We start from the raw sequence: 20,233 nt of genomic DNA, 5'->3' as shown, positions 1-20,233 counted from the left end.
GAATTGGATGCACCTCCGAGAGGCTGAGCAGCTCTGAAAACCGCGGCCTGGCCGGCCACCATGGAGCTATTAGAATGATGTTGAGTTGGCGAGACTACTTGATCTTGCAAATCACTCTGAATCAGCAGAGTGGGCGGAAAGCCGTAAGCGCTCATGCTGTTCCACTGAAGCCGAAATGCGTCACCCAGGAAGCCGGGGCCTTGTCCCTGCAAGGAGGCGAACTAAGTGCACTTCTTGTTGTGCCAGGTGGCAAAGAGATCCACCTGGGGATGACCCCACCTGCTGAAGATTTCCTGAATTACAAAGGCGTTTAGCTGCCACTCGTAATTGTCCACTCCCAACCTGCTAAGCCTGTCTGCCTCCAAGTTGGCTTATGCAGTATGGAGGAAAGGGGACTAAAGACTAAAGAGTATGTTAGTCACTACGGTGAGTAACTTATGATTTATGATTCTTCCTATTTAGCAATTTTCTTTCTATTTTGCAATTTTTCATTTTCAATTGCAACTAGACTTTGCCCTGATTTGAGAAAGGCACCGTTAGCCCGAAACATGTGTCATCAGTAAGGGCACTATCGATGAGACAAATGAAATTTGAAATTCAAAATCAATTGGCACAGCTCTCCAGGAGTTCTTTCTCAATTTTGCTTTAATGTATGTGGCAGATTCTTTGGCCTTTCTCCGCCTACTCCAGTGAGACGCGACTAAAGTTATTTTCAGTAACGTTCACGACTGTACGTTGATATTCATCCAAGGGGTATTTAATGAGTCGTTGACTAGACCAGCCTCTAGAAAAGCATATTCATGTTGGTTTGGGTCTCTCATGGAAATCATCACCCTCAGAGCCACTATCATTGCTTCCCATGATTACCATCTTCCAAAGTCATGAAATCCTTTAAGATATTTGCAGGCAAAGTAAACCCTCTGTTGCTCCATATATTGCCCTTGTATTTCAGTGATATTAATCACAAATTCTCCGATTTACCCACTGTCAGTATCCCAGATGCCGGGGTACAGGGATCTCAGTAAGTCGAGTAACAGTACAACCCGGACTAGTGCTAGCCCAGGTCTCCTGACATGAGGGCGATCTTTCTTTAGATTTGCCCCTTCGCTGATTAAAGAATCACAGGAACAAAAGGGAAAATCAAACGAAAGAGTGGGAGCACCCCACCACTGTAACCCAGGCTGAAAAGGAAAGAAGGTTAGATCCAAGTGTGATTTATACATAAAATACAGATTGACAAATGATAAACCAGCTTATGCAATGTGGATCACTCTTGGGTCAGCCCGGGAGCAGGTCCGCTAGCTCTCCAACCCGTTAAAACCTCACGAGAACAGGGGACCGGGAAAAATAACAAAAATATGTTTTAACCACTAGTGCCTTGAAACTGTGTGTGGTGGAGAAGGAACTGTAAATCAATGAGGCTTACCAGAATGCGGACAATCTCAGAACCAGGATGAGTTTTTACAATCCAGAAAAAACAAACAACACAGAATAGAGATGGTTAATATGGGAACGGCACAAGGGACGCACTAAAGTCGGGTAGGTGCACTGTTTCTTTCCTGCAGATCGTCCTGGTAGTGGACTGTTACGTTCTTATATGAGCACATTCATATCAACGTCTAGCGGGCAATGAAGCCAAAAACAGCTGCGGTGTGGAAAGCAGTATGAAGCATCATAACAGTTTCATAACCCTGGGATGGCAGTAGAGGGAATAAAGGAGGTTGGGCAAGTATTGATACAGCTGCGGTGTAACGCTCACCTGGTTCCCACGGAGGCGCGGCGTCGAAGGCGCAGAACTCTGAAGATGGACAGGAAGGGCCCCTCTATTCTGGCTTCCCTGGCTCGTTGGATACCCTCCTGTGCGTGAAAAGGGAGTATTACCAACTGTGGAACAATGCTCAAGCCTCCCACTCCCTTCCAACCCTCCACGATACCCCGTGAAGCCTCACCTTAGGGTTTGGAAGGATGAGCTCTCCATCCTGCTTCTGATGCAGGGGCGCGTTGAAACCCAGTTACTTCACTGGATTGAGGATTGATGGGAGTTCAGGTAAGCTTGACTGTTGAGGTAAGGCGCTGTAAAAGTTCTGTTCAAAAGTTCAAGCTTAATAATAATGTTCGTTGTCTAATTGCAGCAAGCGCTAATGCTTATGTCTTTTTCCCCTTAGGGGCCGGGGTTCGGAGTGCCGGAGATATGGCGCCGACCCGAAGTGAAACAGTTCTGGATGAGCGCTCAGGTAATGTCTTTGCATTCGCTCATTCAATGTCTTTGTCTTTTTTCCCCATAGGGGCCGGGGTCCGGAGATGCCAGGAAGCGGCAGGACCCGAAATGCAGTGGGAATAATCCAACAGGTAAGACTTAAAAGGAAACTGAGCTTTCCTTATTCCTTTTCTCCCTCTCACCTTTGTTCTTGTCTTTTTTCCTCTAGGCGCCGGGGCGTAGCTGAATCCGGAAGATCGCTGCTGAAGATGGAAGCGCCTTGCAAAGGTGAGTAAAATGCAGCGCTGCAGCGATCGAAACGAAATGCCTTTAAAATGATGTCTTCCTTTTCAGGGCCGTTGGAGAAATGACTCCGGGATGCAGATTTAGCAGGTAAGGGCTTTTCTTCTCCTATTCTCTTCCTTTCTCCCCTTGCAGGTGTTCCAGGGTGCTGGCAGGCGTGGCTGAAGTCAGGATGCAGGAGCTGACACGGTGAGCGTCCAGCTGCTAGGTGCAGAACAACGCGAAGCATGTGTGGCTGTTCGGGTGGGGTTTAAATAGCCTTGGAAGAAGTTCCTGGTATGTATCCTTCCCCGACCACACCCGGGTGGTGAAGTAGTCCTACAGGTTAAGTAGTCCCATTCAGGCCTCAAGAGGGCCTGGATGAAGCAGCAAGGTCTGCATCAGGTAAGTGTGCACCCAAGCACTTAAACACATATCCTCTTCTATGAGCCTGGCGCCTAAGGTGCCAGGACTGGGGTCCGCTATGAGCCTGGCGCCTAAGGCGCCAGGACTGAGTCCAAAGGGCCCCGACGAGACTTCCCTGGGGAAAATGATGTCTGCCTCTGGGGTTGCTGGGCCCGGCCTGGCTCCTTAGAGGTAGGCATCATGACAGTACCCCCCCCTCAAGGCCCCTCCCAAGGTCTTTTCCTCCGGGGGTTTTGGTTTGTGCGGGAATCTTCGATGGAATCTTTGAATTAATCGTGGTGCGTGAACATAGGTACTGGGTTCCCAAGATCTTTCCTGAGGTCCATATCCTTTCCAATCAACAAGATAGAAGAGTTTCGACTTAACTATCTTGGAATCTAAAATGTCTTTCACTTCGAATTCTAATTCTCCATCAATTTGGACAGGGCCTGGGGGCTCGGACAGTCTGGTTCCAGGTTGTACTGGTTTTAGAAGAGATGCTTGAAAAACGGGATGAATCCGCATGTTGGATGGTAAATCGAGTTTAAAGGCCGCTGGGTTGATAATAGCTTTGATGGGGTAAGGCCCAATGAATCTGGGATTAAAAGTTCGCTGACCCTTGAGGGGTAGATGTTTAGTTGCTAGCCATACCTGATCTCCTACTTGGTAAGGAGGAGTTTTACTTCGGTGCAAATCAGCGTTTTCTTTATACTTTTTCTTGGCTTGCTGTAAGTGGGTTGTAGCTTCTTTGAAGGCTTGGGTTATTGTGGAATGTAGGTGATTTACTGCAGGCATCTCCAGGGTCAAAGGTGGATCTAGGTCAGAGGTCCGAGGATGGTGACCATACAGGGTATAAAAAGGAGTCTGTCCGGTTCCAGAATGCACTGAATTGTTGTATGCATATTCTGCAATCCAAAGGATGTCCTTCCAATTCAACTCGGATTGGTGTAACATGCACCGCAGATATTGCTCGAGAGTCTGATTGGTTCTCTCGGTTTGTCCGTCGGTCTGGGGGTGGTGGCTGGTGGATAACCGCACGTCTATTTGTGCTAGTTGGCAACATTTCTTCCAAAAGTGGGAGATAAATTGACTTCCACGGTCTGAGACTAATATGGAAGGGAAACCATGTAACTGCACTATATTTTCCATAAATTCCTTGGCCAAGGTGGAAGCTGACGGCAATCCTTTTAAAGGGATAAAATGGGCCATTTTGGAGAATAGATCCACTATTACGAGAATCGTGTTGTAACCACCACAAGGAGGCAGGTCAGTTATAAAGTCCACTGACAAGGTGTGCCAAGGTGCTGGTGGAATGTCCAAAGGTTGAAGTAGGCCGGCTGGCCTTTTCTTTTGACTCTTATTTTGGGCACAGATTCCGCATGACAACACAAATGACTTTATGTCTTTTCTCCAAGAAGGCCACCAGAAGTGGCGTTTGATCTTTTCTTCTGTTTTCGCGATACCGGGGTGTCCTTCCATTAATGATTCATGATGACGGGTAATGACAAGTTCCTGCAATTCTTTACTTGGCAGAAATAACCGTTCTTGGAAGTAGGGTAAATCATCCTTAAAGGTGTAGTGAGGACCCTTTTGACTCCATTCCAGTAAGGCAGAAGAGTCAAAAAGCTGTTTTACTTGAGCTTGGATGTCCTCAATGGTTTGCAATGACGTCAAGCCCAGAATTCTTTGTTCCGGTATGATTGGCACAGGTTCTAAACTCGAATTGGGTTCTTCCATGCCTATCCGGGATAAGGCATCTGCCTTACCATTCTTGCAGCCAGGGCGATAGGTAATTACAAAATCAAATTCCGCAAAGAATAAAGCCCATCGGAGTTGTCGCGAAGATTGAGCTTTGGCCGTCTTTAAATACTGCAAATTTCTGTGGTCCGTAATTACGGTGATGGTGTGTCTTGCACCGAGAAGATAGTGACGCCAAGCCTTGAAAGCTGATTTAATAGCCAGTAGTTCTTTGTCGGTAATTGCGTAATTGAGTTCAGGTGGAGAGAATTTTCTGGACCAAAAGGCTACAGGGTGTAGTTGGTTAGTTTCTGGGTCTCTTTGCGACAGGACAGCTCCCATGGCCGAACTGGATGCATCGGTTTCCACGATGTAAGGGAGATCTGGGCGCGGGTGCTTCAATACAGGTGCAGAGGTGAATTTGGTTTTCAGGTCCTGAAAGGCTTGTTCAGCCTCAAGAGTCCATTCAAAGCGTTTGTTTTTCTTTAGGAGAGCTGTGATGGGTTGAACAGTTCGGGAAAATTCCGGGATGAACCTTCGATAGAAATTGGCAAAGCCAAGCATGCTTTGCACTCCCTTCACAGAGCTAGGAGATGGCCATTTGAGAATGGCGTCCACTTTCCGCGAGTCCATTCGGATTCCTTGAGGTGTCAGGATGAATCCGAGAAACTCCACTTCTGTGGTATGAAAAACACATTTTTCGAGCTTGGCAAATAATTTGTGCTGGCGCAATTTCTCAAGAACTGCCCTAACATGGTTTCTGTGATCAGATTCTGAGGAGGAATACACCAGGATGTCGTCAATATAAACGATGACACAAACATCGATAAGTTCCCGAAGAACATCATTCATGGAGTACTGAAAGGCGGCAGGTGCGTTGCACAAACCGAAGGGCATTACTTGATATTCGAAGAGCCCAAATTTGGTGCGGAATGCAGTCTTCCACTCGTCGCCCTCTTTTATACGTACCAGGTGGTAAGCTCCTCGGAGATCTAGCTTGGTGTACACACGAGCATCTTTTACTTGGTCGATAAGCTCAGGTATCAGGGGCAAAGGGTAACGATTCTTAATCGTTATCTGATTTAGGGCGCGGTAGTCAATACAGGCCCTAAGGTCTCCTTCCTTTTTAGGTACGAAGAACAAAGCGGAAGAGACTGGTGACTTTGATGGGCGAATGAAACCATTGGCCAGGTATTGATCCAAATACTGGCGCAAATGCAGGTTCTCAGGTTCAGTAAGAGCATAAATCCTACTACAAGGTAGTTGTGCATTGGGTACCAAGTCGATTTGGCAATCGTAAGATCGATGGGGAGGTAAGGTGTTAGCCTGCTCTTTCTGAAAAACGTCTTGGAATTCTTGGTATTCAGATGGTAGCTGTACAGGGGTGGAAGTTACAGAGGCTAGACCCATAGCTGGATTCCTTGGGTAACAGGTTGGTTCACAATCAGGAAAAGTTATCTTCTTTGCTCGCCAGTCTATCCTCGGATTATGTCTTTCTAACCAAGGGATTCCAAGAAGTACTTGAAATTGTGGGGCCTTGATCACATCAAACACGATTGCTTCCCGATGTCCGTCCTGACCCACCAGAGTGATTTCAACTGTGGAATGCGTTACAGGCCCTGAGGCTATTTCGGTTCCATCAACTGTAGTAATTACATCTTGGGTTACTTTCAGGCGGAGAGGAAGCTTAATCCTGGAAGCCAATTCACGGTCTATGTAATTTCCAATAGCTCCACTGTCTATGTATGCTTTTATAGCATGCAACTGCTGAGGCTGTTTTGGGTTCACAAGCACCATTGGCATGACAAAATGCGAGGTCAAAGAGTTTGTTTTCAAGCTCGGCAAGCGGACCCCTACGCTTGGCGGGCTAGGTCGTTTCCCGAACCAGGTGTCAATAACTCGTTATCAGTGGCTCCAACCACCTTCTTGGGTGGTTTAACTGGACAACTTTGAAGAAAGTGACCGGAAGTTCTGCAATACAGACAAAGTTGCTTTTGTCGCCTTCTCTCTCGTTCCTTCTGCGTTAATGGTCCTTTAACACTGCCAATTTGCATAGGTTCGGAAACGTCAGTACTCTTGGAGTTAACGTGGGTCTTGATAGGTACTCTGGTTTCATACTTGAGCCGATCTGCTTTTCTATTTTGAAGTCTGTGATCAAGTTGAACCACTAAGTCTATGTAGTCTGCGCAGGCCTGGGGTGGATCTACTATCTGAGCTATAACATCTTTAAGCTCTCCGCGCAGGCCTCGATGAAACAATGTGATCCTTTTATTTTCAGGCCATCCGGTTTCCACAACTAGTCTATAGAAGGTGGCGATATAGGACAAAAGATCCTGATTACCTTGTCGTAAGGATAGCAGTTCATTGTCAAGGGCCTGTCCCTGCGAGTGTCGAGCGAACAATCTTTCCATGCTGGCCTGGAAGCCCTGGAAATCCCGGAGAATGGGATCATCCTGATTTACCAATGGAATAGACCAATCGGCAGCACAGCCACTGAGGTAAGATAGTACAAAGGCTACTTTGGTCTGGTCGTTGGGGAAGGCCCCGGGCCTGCATAAAAAGTGTAAACGGCATTGGTTCATAAAAACGGCATATTTCTTGGGATCCCCCGCAAAACGTTCCGGCGGGGCCAAAGGCATGTGTCCAGGTAGATTGATTTGTACCGGGTTATTCGAACCCATTGTTGTAGAAATATCTCCGGAAACAGGTAAAGGAGTGTGCTCTGCCTGGCCCTGCAATAACCTTTTGGCCAGATCATCAGTTCTTTCCTTGGATAGGATTAGTTCCCTTCTGAGAGCATTAGTCTCCTGGCGGGCTGAGTACACTTCTGCCCGTAATTCCCCTAAAAGATGGGCCAGCTGATCTGTCTTGGAAGTCTCCATAGCGCCCAGGTGGGAAATTGTGGTAAGGCTTCGCGTTCTGTAACGCTCACCTGGTTCCCACGGAGGCGCGGCGTCGAAGGCGCAGAACTCTGAAGATGGACAGGAAGGGCCCCTCTATTCTGGCTTCCCTGGCTCGTTGGATACCCTCCTGTGCGTGAAAAGGGAGTATTACCAACTGTGGAACAATGCTCAAGCCTCCCACTCCCTTCCAACCCTCCACGATACCTCCTCCACGATTCCCCGTGAAGCCTCACCTTAGGGTTTGGAAGGATGAGCTCTCCATCCTGCTTCTGATGCAGGGGCGCGTTGAAACCCAGTTACTTCACTGGATTGAGGATTGATGGGAGTTCAGGTAAGCTTGACTGTTCAGGTAAGGCGCTGTAAAAGTTCTGTTCAAAAGTTCAAGCTTAATAATAATGTTCGTTGTCTAATTGCAGCAAGCGCTAATGCTTATGTCTTTTTCCCCTTAGGGGCCGGGGTTCGGAGTGCCGGAGATATGGCGCCGACCCGAAGTGAAACAGTTCTGGATGAGCGCTCAGGTAATGTCTTTGCATTCGCTCATTCAATGTCTTTGTCTTTTTTCCCCATAGGGGCCGGGGTCCGGAGATGCCAGGAAGCGGCAGGACCCGAAATGCAGTGGGAATAATCCAACAGGTAAGACTTAAAAGGAAACTGAGCTTTCCTTATTCCTTTTCTCCCTCTCACCTTTGTTCTTGTCTTTTTTCCTCTAGGCGCCGGGGCGTAGCTGAATCCGGAAGATCGCTGCTGAAGATGGAAGCGCCTTGCAAAGGTGAGTAAAATGCAGCGCTGCAGCGATCGAAACGAAATGCCTTTAAAATGATGTCTTCCTTTTCAGGGCCGTTGGAGAAATGACTCCGGGATGCAGATTTAGCAGGTAAGGGCTTTTCTTCTCCTATTCTCTTCCTTTCTCCCCTTGCAGGTGTTCCAGGGTGCTGGCAGGCGTGGCTGAAGTCAGGATGCAGGAGCTGACACGGTGAGCGTCCAGCTGCTAGGTGCAGAACAACGCGAAGCATGTGTGGCTGTTCGGTGGGGTTTAAATAGCCTTGGAAGAAGTTCCTGGTATGTATCCTTCCCCGACCACACCCGGGTGGTGAAGTAGTCCTACAGGTTAAGTAGTCCCATTCAGGCCTCAAGAGGGCCTGGATGAAGCAGCAAGGTCTGCATCAGGTAAGTGTGCACCCAAGCACTTAAACACATATCCTCTTCGATGAGCCTGGCGCCTAAGGTGCCAGGACTGGGGTCCGCTATGAGCCTGGCGCCTAAGGCGCCAGGACTGAGTCCAAAGGGCCCCGACTTGGGCCCGCTGAGACTTCCCTGGGGAAAATGATGTCTGCCTCTGGGGTTGCTGGGCCCGGCCTGGCTCCTTAGAGGTAGGCATCATGACATGCGGTGAGGGATGCAGTATGAAGAATCCCCACAGGTCTGAGGCCCAAACAGCACCCAACTGCGCTGAAAACAATTAAGGAAATTGCAAACGGGAGGTCCGCGAGTGGTACACAATCCAAATCGGAACTGAAACCAGGAGAGAGGCAGACAGAGTTAATACCACGTTTCTCATAGCAGCAGTCGTCCAAGAAGCAGAAAAGGACGTCCGTTGAGCAGACTAGGTTTGTTACCGTGTGGTTGGGAAAAGTACAGATTCGGCAGGCCAAGGAACGTCTGGGACAAGGCGTAGGATCGAAGTTTCAAACAGTGTCAGAATACACAGACGACTGGAAGTACTTGTGACCTTAATCAGCAGCAGCGTTCCACATAGACCGGAAGACTTTATACTGACATCAAAGGCGGAGACTCCAGCGGAACAATATGTGGATATCACGTGACCCATAGCGAACGCCTCATCCTCCTAGATCGCAATGTAATCGGATACGATTACGCAGCGAACGTCTCCATGGTAACCTCCATTGTTGATAAAATGGAGCAGCAGTGAAACGGGGCGAACAAAATGCCTGTTTCATTTTCATTTGAGGTGAGGATGCGCCCTCAGAGGATTCACATCCCACCAGGACCGTGACAGGACCCCACTGCCCCCACCCCCCACCCCCCACGGGCGCTGCCACACCCCTGGAGGCATGGAAACTGCACAGCAGTGCAGGAGCATGGATGTTGGACAATGGTTCCCAGGTCCTGTCTTCTGGACTGTAACCCTTCCAGTCCACTAGGTAGTAAGTAGATCCTGCTCTGTTCTCCATATCCAAGATCGCAGCCACCTCATACTCTTCAAAATCATCATTGACAACTTGAGGGGGGCGTGAAGGGAAACGAGTGGTAGGCAAGCATGGTTTTTGTTATGAAACATGGAATACAGGATGCACCCGTCAACCCACAGGTAGGTTAAATCGTACTGCCACAGGATTGATTAGGGCAGTTATGGTATATGGCCCTATATAGCGTAGAATGAGCGTCTTTTTGTCAGGAATCTTGAGATTGTGGGATGACAACCAGACACTCATCTCCACCTGGTAGTCCTGCGCCACAGACCGCCTAGCATCCGCAAAGTGTTTGGTCCGTACCTGGGCCCGGTTGAGCTGGTCTAGAATGCCTCCATGTACTGAAACCAGATCACGGATACAAGCCTGAGCAGCAGGATTGTCTGCCGGGATGGATGGATTCAACGGTAGGGATCTCGGATATTGGCCATACAAAGCATAGAACGGGGACACCCTGATAGAGCAATGGAGGGAGTTACTGTATGTGAACTCCGTGGTGTGCAATAGTGATAACCAGGTCTCCTGGTATTTGAGAGACAGGCAATGGAGGTACTGTTCCAGGGTTGCATTAAGCCTTTCAGTCTGTCTGTCCGTCCGAGGATGGTATGCACTGGAGTAACTCGTCGATGAGGAAGGTGGAACACAAGGCTTTCCAGAAGTGAGATGTAAATTGGGAACCCCGATCGGTGACAATGACGGACGGTAGACCGAACAACCAGAAAAATGCATGAGAAATATATCTGCCAGAGCAGGAGCTGAGGGGAGGCCCGTGCCAGGAATGAAAAGCGCCAATTTGGTAAAGTCAATCACAACCCAATCCATGGACATCATGTGCCAAGGTTTGCGGTATCAGCAGAGGCTGTAGCAACCCTACTGGTTTACTGTGCAGTGTTTTCCACTGGGCGCAAATCGAGCAGGATGATATATAGTCTGTGAGATCCCTGGACATCAAGGGCCACCAACACCATCTTTGCAACAGGTCAAGGGATTTGTGTCGACCAGGAGTGCGGCAATCAGGGAGTCGTGAGACCACTGTAAGGCCCAGAAACAAGTGTCATCAGTTGGTACATGTATATCATCAGTTGGTACATATATCTGTCCCAGGATGTATGGCAGTCCATTGCAGACGTCTAGGTTCAGATCCTGTATTTCAGCTGGATTACTGGAAACCCAATCCCGGATGGCTTCCCTCAGCGGAGGTTGCGGAGTACAACCACATACTACATGATTCGGTAGAACCAGCGGGATCTCCGTAGTGGAATGGGTAGGTTCAGCATGTATGCGAGAAAGAGCATCTGCTTTGGCATGCAGTTGTGCAGGCCGGTAAGTGATGACGAAGTCAAACTGGGAGAAAAACAAGTGCCAACGTGCCTGTCTGGCTGTTACACACTTCATGGTTTTAAATGCCAATAGGCTGCGATGATCGGTGAAGACAGTTACAGTATATCGTGCACCCAATAGATGTCTCCATTCCGAAAAGGCGTCTTTGACTGCCAACAATTCCCTTTCTGTAACAATGTAATTCCTTTTGTAAGGCATGAGTTTATGGGAATGATAAGCAAGAGGATGTACTTCACCGGTGTCCGGGCATTGCTGGGATAATATAGCACCCTCCTCAACACCAGAGTCGTCCGTTTTAGATCAAGAACGGGAGATCAGGGTTTGGATGCTGCAAAACCAGAGCCGTAGTGAAGGCTACTTTTAGGGCATCAAAAGCCGATTGAGCTTCAGCGTTCCAACAAAAGGGAACTTTGGAGCTAGTCAGGGCGGTCAATGGTGCAGCAAGAGACGAGTAGGAATGGATGAACCAGCGTTGGAAAACCTAAGGAAGGACTGTAGTGTCTTCAGTGAAGTGGGTGGTGGCCAGTCGAGAATGGCCTTAACCTTGGACTGATTCACGCTGACTGGAATTCCACCTCCAGTAGCGTTAAAGATGCACTTCTCAGCTTTGACATAGAGCTGATGTTCCCTCGGGCATTGAAGGATGGAACAGACGTGTGTGACATATTATTCAAAAGAGGACGAGTAAATCAGGATGTCGTCTAGGTAGATGATGACATATTGGTCTAGCCTATCACTGAAAATGTTCATAAAAAATTGAAACGTGGCAGGGGCTTTGCATTGTCCAAACGGCATCACCAGATATTCAAACAACCCATAACGGGTCTTGAATGCCATCTTCCATTCATCCCCCCCCCCCTTCATGTATTCTAACCAGATTGTAGGCCCCCCCGTTGGTCAAGTTTGGTGAACATGGTCGAAGAACTCAGCTGATCCAGGAGGACTGAGATCAGAGGCAAGGGATACTGGTTCTTTATTGTGATTACGTTCAGGCCCCTGTAATCAATGCATGGTAGGATCGAAGAACAAGGGCGAGGCTGCGAGGGACCTGGACGGATGAATGAAACCCGTAAGAAGGGCCTTATCAATGTACTCTTTAAGTAACGTGAGTGAATACACCCTACCCGTAGGGATCTCGGAGCCTGGAACCAGGTTGATTGGTCAGTCGTAGGGTGATGTGGTGGCAGTTGCTCCGCCACTACTTTGTCAAACGTCCATGAAGGCCTTGTAGACCGATTGAATCAGGAAAATGGGGCTGGATGTAACAGATCCAACCAATGGCGTAGACAGAAATAACGGTAGACATGAAGCTCTGCGGGTGACTTCATTTGACTGGAAATGGGGAGTATCACAAAAGGATGAAGGGAATAGCACCTCCTGGGAAGCCCAGTCGATAGCGGGGTTATGCAGCTGCAGCCAGGGCAGGCCCAAGATTTCCCTGAATTGTGGTGTTGTGATCAGATCGAAGACGATACGTTCCGTATGACCGTGGCTTGTACCGTCACCAATCCTGAAACCAGGGCTGTGCCGTGCCGTCAACCATGATTACTACTTTCGGTCTTGATTTAGAAACGATGGACACCCCAGAATCACAGGCAAACAAGAAAGCCATATAATTGCCTGTGGAACCTGAATCAAGAACTGCGTGTGTTTGCAACAAGGAACCGGGAGAACACCTCAGACACTGAGGGGCAAAAAGGGGAAGACCAGTCAGAAGCGTGTGAGTCCAACAAAAGCCTACCCGGCAAAGGGACTCCATCTATTGCCGGGCCCTGGAATTTCCCTGCTTGCGAGCGGGTTTTTTGGGGCAGCTGTCCAGGAGATGCTCCGATGAACCGCAGTACATATAGAGATTGAACTGCAGTACATACAGAGATTGTTCTTGCGTGGATGTTCACGTTTGGCGGAAGTCAGAGGACCACAAACCGCTCCGATTTGCATGGGTTCAGGACCAGACTGTGCCGTGGGGGGAAGTATCAGGGCGTGAGACCACTGGTTGGGTGGCCTGCCTCTCCCTCCCCACTCAGCACGTCTGGCATCTAGGCCCGTTGACGGAAATTAAGGAATTACAGGTCGGCGGCCTGGGTTTTGTATCTGGTGTCGAAAACCCGATTCAGGGCGGTAATCGGGGCATCGCAATCATAAAGTAGATAGCTGTTGGATTCCAGCAGGAGATTGGCACATGCCTCCCACCAGGACCGTGACACCCACCCACCCACTTGTCCTCGTTCCTGACCAACAGTTTGGGAAGCATCACGTTGAACCCAAAGTAAACTATAAGAAATCTATTTTCAACCTACTATGAATTACAGCTTACATATAGTCAGCACCCAGCCTCTCTGGTAAAGTGTTCCTCCTAGCCTTTGGAGCATATGTTTGCAAAGTGAGCTACCCAATGTTCCCAACAAAATAACTCAAAACCACCCACTACAAACTTTACTTTGATATGACAATTTTTATCAGTCTCCCCTCCTCCCTGCCCCCCATTTTTGGGGCCTGCTTACACTTGGCAGATTTTGACAAAACCGTAATCTTTTAATTTCAGGCATTGACTGTAAGCTATATGATCCCAGCAGGCGTTGTGAAGGAGTGACTGGTCAGAAAAGCTTGGCTGGGGGTTGCTGAGCTTGTTCCTGTATATCATAGGTTCTGTGTTATGTGGGGGGTTTGGGGGAAACACAAAGATGTATGATGGCAGGCCCTGAGCAAAATGTCCTAGTATGCTGTGGTGGGGCAGAAATCCTCAACAGGAAGGGATTGTATGTTTGAAGCTTTTTGGGGAACCAAAGAACTTGGATTCCCTTGAACGTGATTGTAACAGATTGCCATCTGTGAGGGTGTGAAATCCCTAGCTTTTTTTATTAATATCAAATGAGGCAGATATTTTTGTTTCTGAAACTGAAGCCTGCTGAACAGGACTCCCCCCGCCCCCTTCCTCCACCCCCTTCATCAGAGCACCATGCCAAAAGCATGGTACGTTCATGTGCCTTAGCTGCACCAGTCTCTTGACATCTTAAGCTTCTGCTCTTCAGTGGCACAGGGCAGGTATCAAGGTCACATGTGCCTTCCTGAAAGCTGCTTCCTGCAGCCAGGGGTAGCATTTTAACTTCTTCGCCTCTGATCCAAGTGATCAGAATTATCAGTCTTAATTAGTCTAGTTGCAATCTCTAAAATAATGAGCCATGCGGAGAGCACAAAATGATGAGGGTCACACCAATTTGATAATCGTGCAAGTGTTCACCCCTGAACCCAGGCCCAACTATGTCGAGGCAATGTGGATTTATGGCTAAACTGGCTGTCTCCAATAAAGATGTAGCAGAGCTAGCCTCACACTGGGGCCTGCACAACAGAGGGCATTTGATGTCTGAATGCATGGAAAACAGGCACTGTTAGAGCAGCTAGAGATTTTCTGTTCAAGCTCTTCATTCCTGTTGTGATGATTCACAGGGCCTCGTCCCTTCTCCCCAGAGGGGAGCCCTTCACAGTGAGGCGCTACAATCTCCCTTGCGGTGGCCCAAACAGGACCTCGCAGGGAGAGACTCACCTCACAAGGATAAGGACTCCCATTCAGTGATGGAACTCTGTAATCCCCTTGCCTTTGAGACGATGATATCCTTGATGTCCTCCAAGAACCATCCTGAAAGCACTACTGTTTGTTACTGCCATATTCCCTCCTTTCCTCATTTAAGACTTAATACCACAAAGACGCGGATTAACATACAGAGTAATACATCATCTCCCAAAAGTACTGAGAAGAGGAAGATTGAAGGAGCTATGAGAATTACTCCTTTCCCAAGTCTAGACAGTACTGAGAAGAGGTGGCCCCCAAGGAGGCATGAAGACTACTTCATTGATTTGAAGGACTATGGCAATCCGGTAGGGAGGATTCAGCTACAGGACATAAAAACCAAGAAGGGATTCAATGCAGCGAGAATCTGGCGTGAAGCCCGTCAGCCCCGGAAGATTTAAACCTGGAAACGAGGAAGTGAACTGACAAAGCAGACCCTCGGTCGTAAGGACACCTTGGAACGGTCAGCGAAGGACTCCGTAGTCAGACTGAGACCCAACTTACACAGAAGCTGGAGAGAGGCCTACAGTGGTGTGACCTCAGTGAGGTGGACCGTGCGGTCCTTCAACTACGCTGACATTGAAAGGCTAAGAAATCTGCAGAGCCAGCGTGGTGCAGAGAGAGAGAGAGACGCAAAGAGCATTTGACGAGAGTGAGCGAGACCAGCACCCTTGAAAGAACCAGTGACGTGCCCCCACCAGAAAGCCACTGGAGACCCAGTAGGGATTTGGGCAAGAGTGTAGAGTGCTTCAGGAGTAATCTCCCTTGTCACAGTAATTGCAAAAAAGAGTGAAGAATGTCTCGGGACTAATCTCCTTAGTAACAATAACTGCAAGAGAGACATCAAGGATAAAGATTGCTACGGGAGTAGTCTCCCTCACCAGCGGGTTTGTGTAATCTGTGGAAAAAGCCAAGGACATTATGGGAGTGATCTCCCTTGTTGCAATAGACAAGAAAAAGATAAGGGAAGTGCAAGAATATATACAACGCTGAGAAAGAATAATTATTGGCCATTTAACCAAGACCAAGACAGTCCCTGGCAGGAATTACAAGTGCTTATCAGAACTGTTGCAAGAGACTATCAGATATCCGCCCTTACGGTTGGACCAGGAGAAGGGAATCATTCTCCTTGCTTCATTTCTGTTGCTGAAGACCTTTTGATTAGTGGTAGGGTTAGCGTAGGATAGTTTTGGATGAGGACTGATTCTTTACTTTGACAACCACCCTGACGATGAGCACCCAGGTTAGAATTCAGTTAGGTAGGGCAGATTTTATAGGTATACGGATAGAAAGGTCCATTTCTCATTATTTGAATAAAACCTTGTGTTTGAAATGCCATTCTGTCTGACTCCTTTTTCTTACATACCACACTGTCCACTCCAATTTCCTGCCGGACAGGGCACTCTGGGTATGATATCGGAAGGCATGGGTCACTTGTTTCCCAGACATGTATTGGTCACCTTGGAGCAGGCTTGTCTTAAACCAATCCCCTGTGACATTGTGCCTTTTTATAAGGAAGAGTTCTCCCACACTTTCCTGTATTCATCTCTGGACTTCCACAAGGACAAGAGACTTCATCTGGACCACTGTTGGGATGTAGTTTATCCCAGAGCCCTCTGCCAGGAAGGTGAAGACATCCAGAGGAGAGCTCTGCCCCAAAACATCCCCTGGGAACAGTGGGGGTGAACTGCTGTTGATCAAAGCGTTAACTGCTGGCTGCACTGGAACTAGGACCCTGTCCCTGGAGGTGAAGGAAGCCCTGCAGGTGCTAGCCAAACACCTTGGACTAGGAGTGCAATGCAAGAAGAACTTAATTTGTCCTAGACTCCTGGAAGGGAACTCTCAGCACCTCGAAAGCCCAGGAGTTGCTAAAAATCATTTTAAATCTCTTTGAACCGCTTTGACTGATTTGACAGTATTCACAGCCTTTGAACTGAGACAGGACCAGAGGTGCTACTTTTGCCTCTCTTCTACTTTGAACCGCTTGCTGCACTGTGTGCTATTGACATGCCGGCTCGACCCATTACTGGAGAATATCTCAAGCAGTCCGTACTACAGGCTCGACCTTCGAGGGAGCAACTCGATCTGTGGGAAATCATCAAACTCTTTGTTGCAAACGCTGACTCAGCCATCATCTTGCTGCCGTTGCGACCACTACTCAAACGTACGGAAGACATCGAGTTTCTGACTCCACCCTTCTGGGGCCTGCACCATCAATCCAAATCCATGATGCATCGACCCAAGCAGTCTTATCCGCTTGACCACAGCTAAAGCACCAAGAAGCCAAGTGAGATGCTGTCTAGCCCCCTAAGAACAAGGTGATGTTACGAGGCTCTGTCCCGGTGGTCTGCTTTCTGGGGTCCTAATGTCTTGCAAGCCCCCTATTTTCAATTTTGTTTTCCAAGCATATTCTATTCAACATTGGCATTGCTGCAATTTCTTGCCTCAACTCCACCCCTCCACACCACCCTCCTTCTCTAGTACCCAGACTGCTGTACAATCTCCATCTTCTCTGTGTTTTTCTTTCAGGGGTCGGTTTTGCTTGTGTTTTTAGTTACACATGTTTTTATTGTTGAATGAAATGCCTATATTTGTATTTAACTGTGATTGGACATTCTTTTATTTTGTAGTCTCTGTGCTATTGCTCTTTGGGTAGTTGTTCTATGGTCTGCCCATTGCCCTCGTTGCCACGAAAGGAGGAGGTATGCCTGCCGTGCTGCGTCTGTTTTTACCTTTGATTGGGATCACTGGTATCTTAGTACTAGTGTGGGACTGGGTAGGCTGTTTAGCCAATTCTCTCTTTACCCTTGCAGAGCAGCAGCCATTTTGTCATAATAAGCAGTTATTGAAAAATAATGGAGAAAGCAAAATGCAGATCTTAAAGAAATTTAAAAATGGAAGTTAACTTAATGGTTCCATAATGAACGTATGTCCTTGCAACAATGATTCAGGACTGCACACACCGCCATGTCGGTTTAGACATTTTCCTTTCTTCACTGAGAAAATGCCGATGTTACACCTTTTTAATTTCAGACCCTAAAAAACAAAGCCTGAAGGGCCTTTTTTGGAAATCACTCACAGTTGAGGTCAGTAAACTATTCTATTTGTCCACAGACAGCTTTCCCAGGGGGCACAAGACTTCCCTTATTTAACATAAGGTGGTTCTTGGAAATATTTTTAAAGCGCAGTTTGACACCAGCTATCACGCTCTCCCAGTGGCTGACAACAATTCGATTGCTGCATTTTAGTGATCTTTGCCAGGTCAACAACTACACATCTTAGGTTAAAAACAACTAGAACAACTACAAGTCCTAATGCAAAGCCTGCTTCTACAAAACTGAAATTGCAGATGAATTATAAGGTAGAGCACTTTGTTCCCCGGGACACATTGTTAGATTTATTTAATAATTCATGGATGTTTTAAAGCACATGGAAAATGTTAACTTACAGGACCTGGGTAGGCTAATTTCATTTTGCAATGTAATTTGTTTCCTGTTTAGCTTGTCTTGTAACTGTTTTATGGTCTCTTTCGTGTTAGTTTCTGTAAAACAAGTTTTATTTTACAATGTTTTATAATAGGTTATGTAAACTTCGAGGTACATAAAGCTCCCAGGATAGGGATGTCCCAAATGTCACTGATACTGCTTTGGATAAACATCTGTTCCTGCCAGAATACAGTTTACTTATTGTTGATCTCTAGGATTTCTTTTAATATTTCTTGCAAAAGCTAAAGAACATGGATAACAAAAAATAGCCGTTAAAAGATTTTGAAAAATCTATATGAAAGAAAAACAAACCAGAAGCCTTGCGCTGTACTTTAATCGCGGGGGAAAAAGACTGAACATATATAAATAAAGGTCTATTGGGAACTCTTGGGAGGGATTTTCAGAACCAGCCTTGTGGTAGGATTCTGATAGGCTAACCTAGGTGTGAGGAAGGCATCATCACGAGTTGGGTGCTAACCCTGGCGGTAATACCGCTGGGGCTATTAGCCCTACCGCCAAACCCCCGTCGCTATTAGTGCCAGATCACGGGATTGGCGGAACGGTAAGTCCCCATTCCCCATTGGGCCCATTCAGGAATTTCCCATTCCCCATTGGGGCCAATGGGGAATGTTCGGCACTATTACCGCCGGCGGTAATGGCACCGGAAATCAGCAAAAACGCAGCGCATTTGCCCCAGCTCAGAGCTGGGGGTAAATCTGCCAAGCTCATGATTTGGCGGACCCTTGAATGCAGCGGTAATGGCGTTACTGCCGCATTTAAGGGTTACCGCCAAACTCGTGATGAGGCAGTTGGTATTGCCAAATTCTCTTCAGGTAGTGTAGGCTAGGCAGTGAAGCAGATCTGGGATATCTGGATGTGTAAGTTCAGGTTCAGACTGGGGAATAAAATTGTCTTGGGCACAAATGAAAAAGTGGCCCACAGTTGCAAACGGCAATTCATTCCTTTTGTGTCATTGTTTGAATAGTACCCAACAGGAGTTTTTTGATAAAATGTGGTGCAAATTGTGGATTTTAAAGAAAATGTATTCAGCAACACTGGTAAAAACTACTAGCCGCATGGTAAAGAAACCCATCAAACTGGCCCACCTTGACCCAAAAAAGTGGCCCACAATAAGCCTTGCATTTTTCGTTTGGCCATGGGCCTATTGCCCTATAGGCCAGTCCGAGCCTGTTTAAGTTTAGTAAACAACGGTTGGAACCAGCCAGATAGAGTTTCACACAGAGGCATAAAAATGTCTGGGGCTTACGAATCTGCTTGGATTCACATGCTTTGCATATTTTATTTGGATTTGTAAAGTGCACTAGCAGCCCAAGGGCATCGTGCCGCTGTTGCATGAAATTGTCTTAGTTACAGGGTTATTTTAGCTCATGGTTACAGAGAGCATGTATCCTCACAATGATACTTACATAGATGGTCACAGTTGCGTTTGTTATACAGTTACAATGAGGGTTACATCATAAGTAGAATGGGAAAGCAATCTACAAGGGACAGGGACCCAGGGATACTGATTTAAACAAACATCGTTTGTATTGCTTTCCTAAAGGCTGAATTTGACTCAATGCTTCTAATGCACGGGGGTAGTGTTCCAATGGGTCGCTGCCATGACTGGGAAACTGGAACCTCCTGCTCACATTCTCTGAGTCCTAGGAAAGGAGATCCTATTGGTATAAGCAATTGCTGTAGGTCGGGATGATATAGGCTTGACTATTCTTTGAGAAAGGTAAAAGTTATGGACGCATTTGTGCATCAAGGCGAGCATTTTAAAGACTATCCTCTCTTTAATGGGGAGCCAGTGTACCCGCTTCTTGGTTACGGAGATATGTTCCCTCTTTGCAATGCCAGTGGCAGCACTAAGGGCATTATTCTGGACAGTTTGGACTTTGGTAATGTTTTTTACGGACATCCCTACAAAGAGGGCCTTGCAATAATCCAACCAAGATCCAATTATTGCTCTCACAATAGTGAGACAGTTCTGTTCTGACAGAAAGGCTCTAGCTGCGTTAAGCAGTTGATAGTGGTATGCTGAGGTTGGTGCAATCGAATTGACCTGCCTGTTTATAGAGCGGTCGGGATTCAGGTAGACC

The 20,233-nt window shown here is 47.4% G+C and overlaps 1 protein-coding gene across 3 annotated transcripts in view; it reads left to right on the top strand.

Moving 5' to 3' along the window:
- MPHOSPH9 (M-phase phosphoprotein 9) overlaps positions 1-20,233 on the top strand; it is a 1,008,430-nt gene that overhangs the window by 46,793 nt on the left and 941,404 nt on the right. The gene's annotated exons all lie outside the window — the stretch shown is intronic.

Source organism: Ambystoma mexicanum, chromosome 10 (assembly GCF_040938575.1).
Source record: "Ambystoma mexicanum isolate Mex_15411 chromosome 10, UKY_AmexF1_1, whole genome shotgun sequence".
Lineage (NCBI taxonomy): Eukaryota > Metazoa > Chordata > Amphibia > Caudata > Ambystomatidae > Ambystoma > Ambystoma mexicanum.
This window is presented reverse-complemented; position numbering and strand designations above follow the sequence as displayed.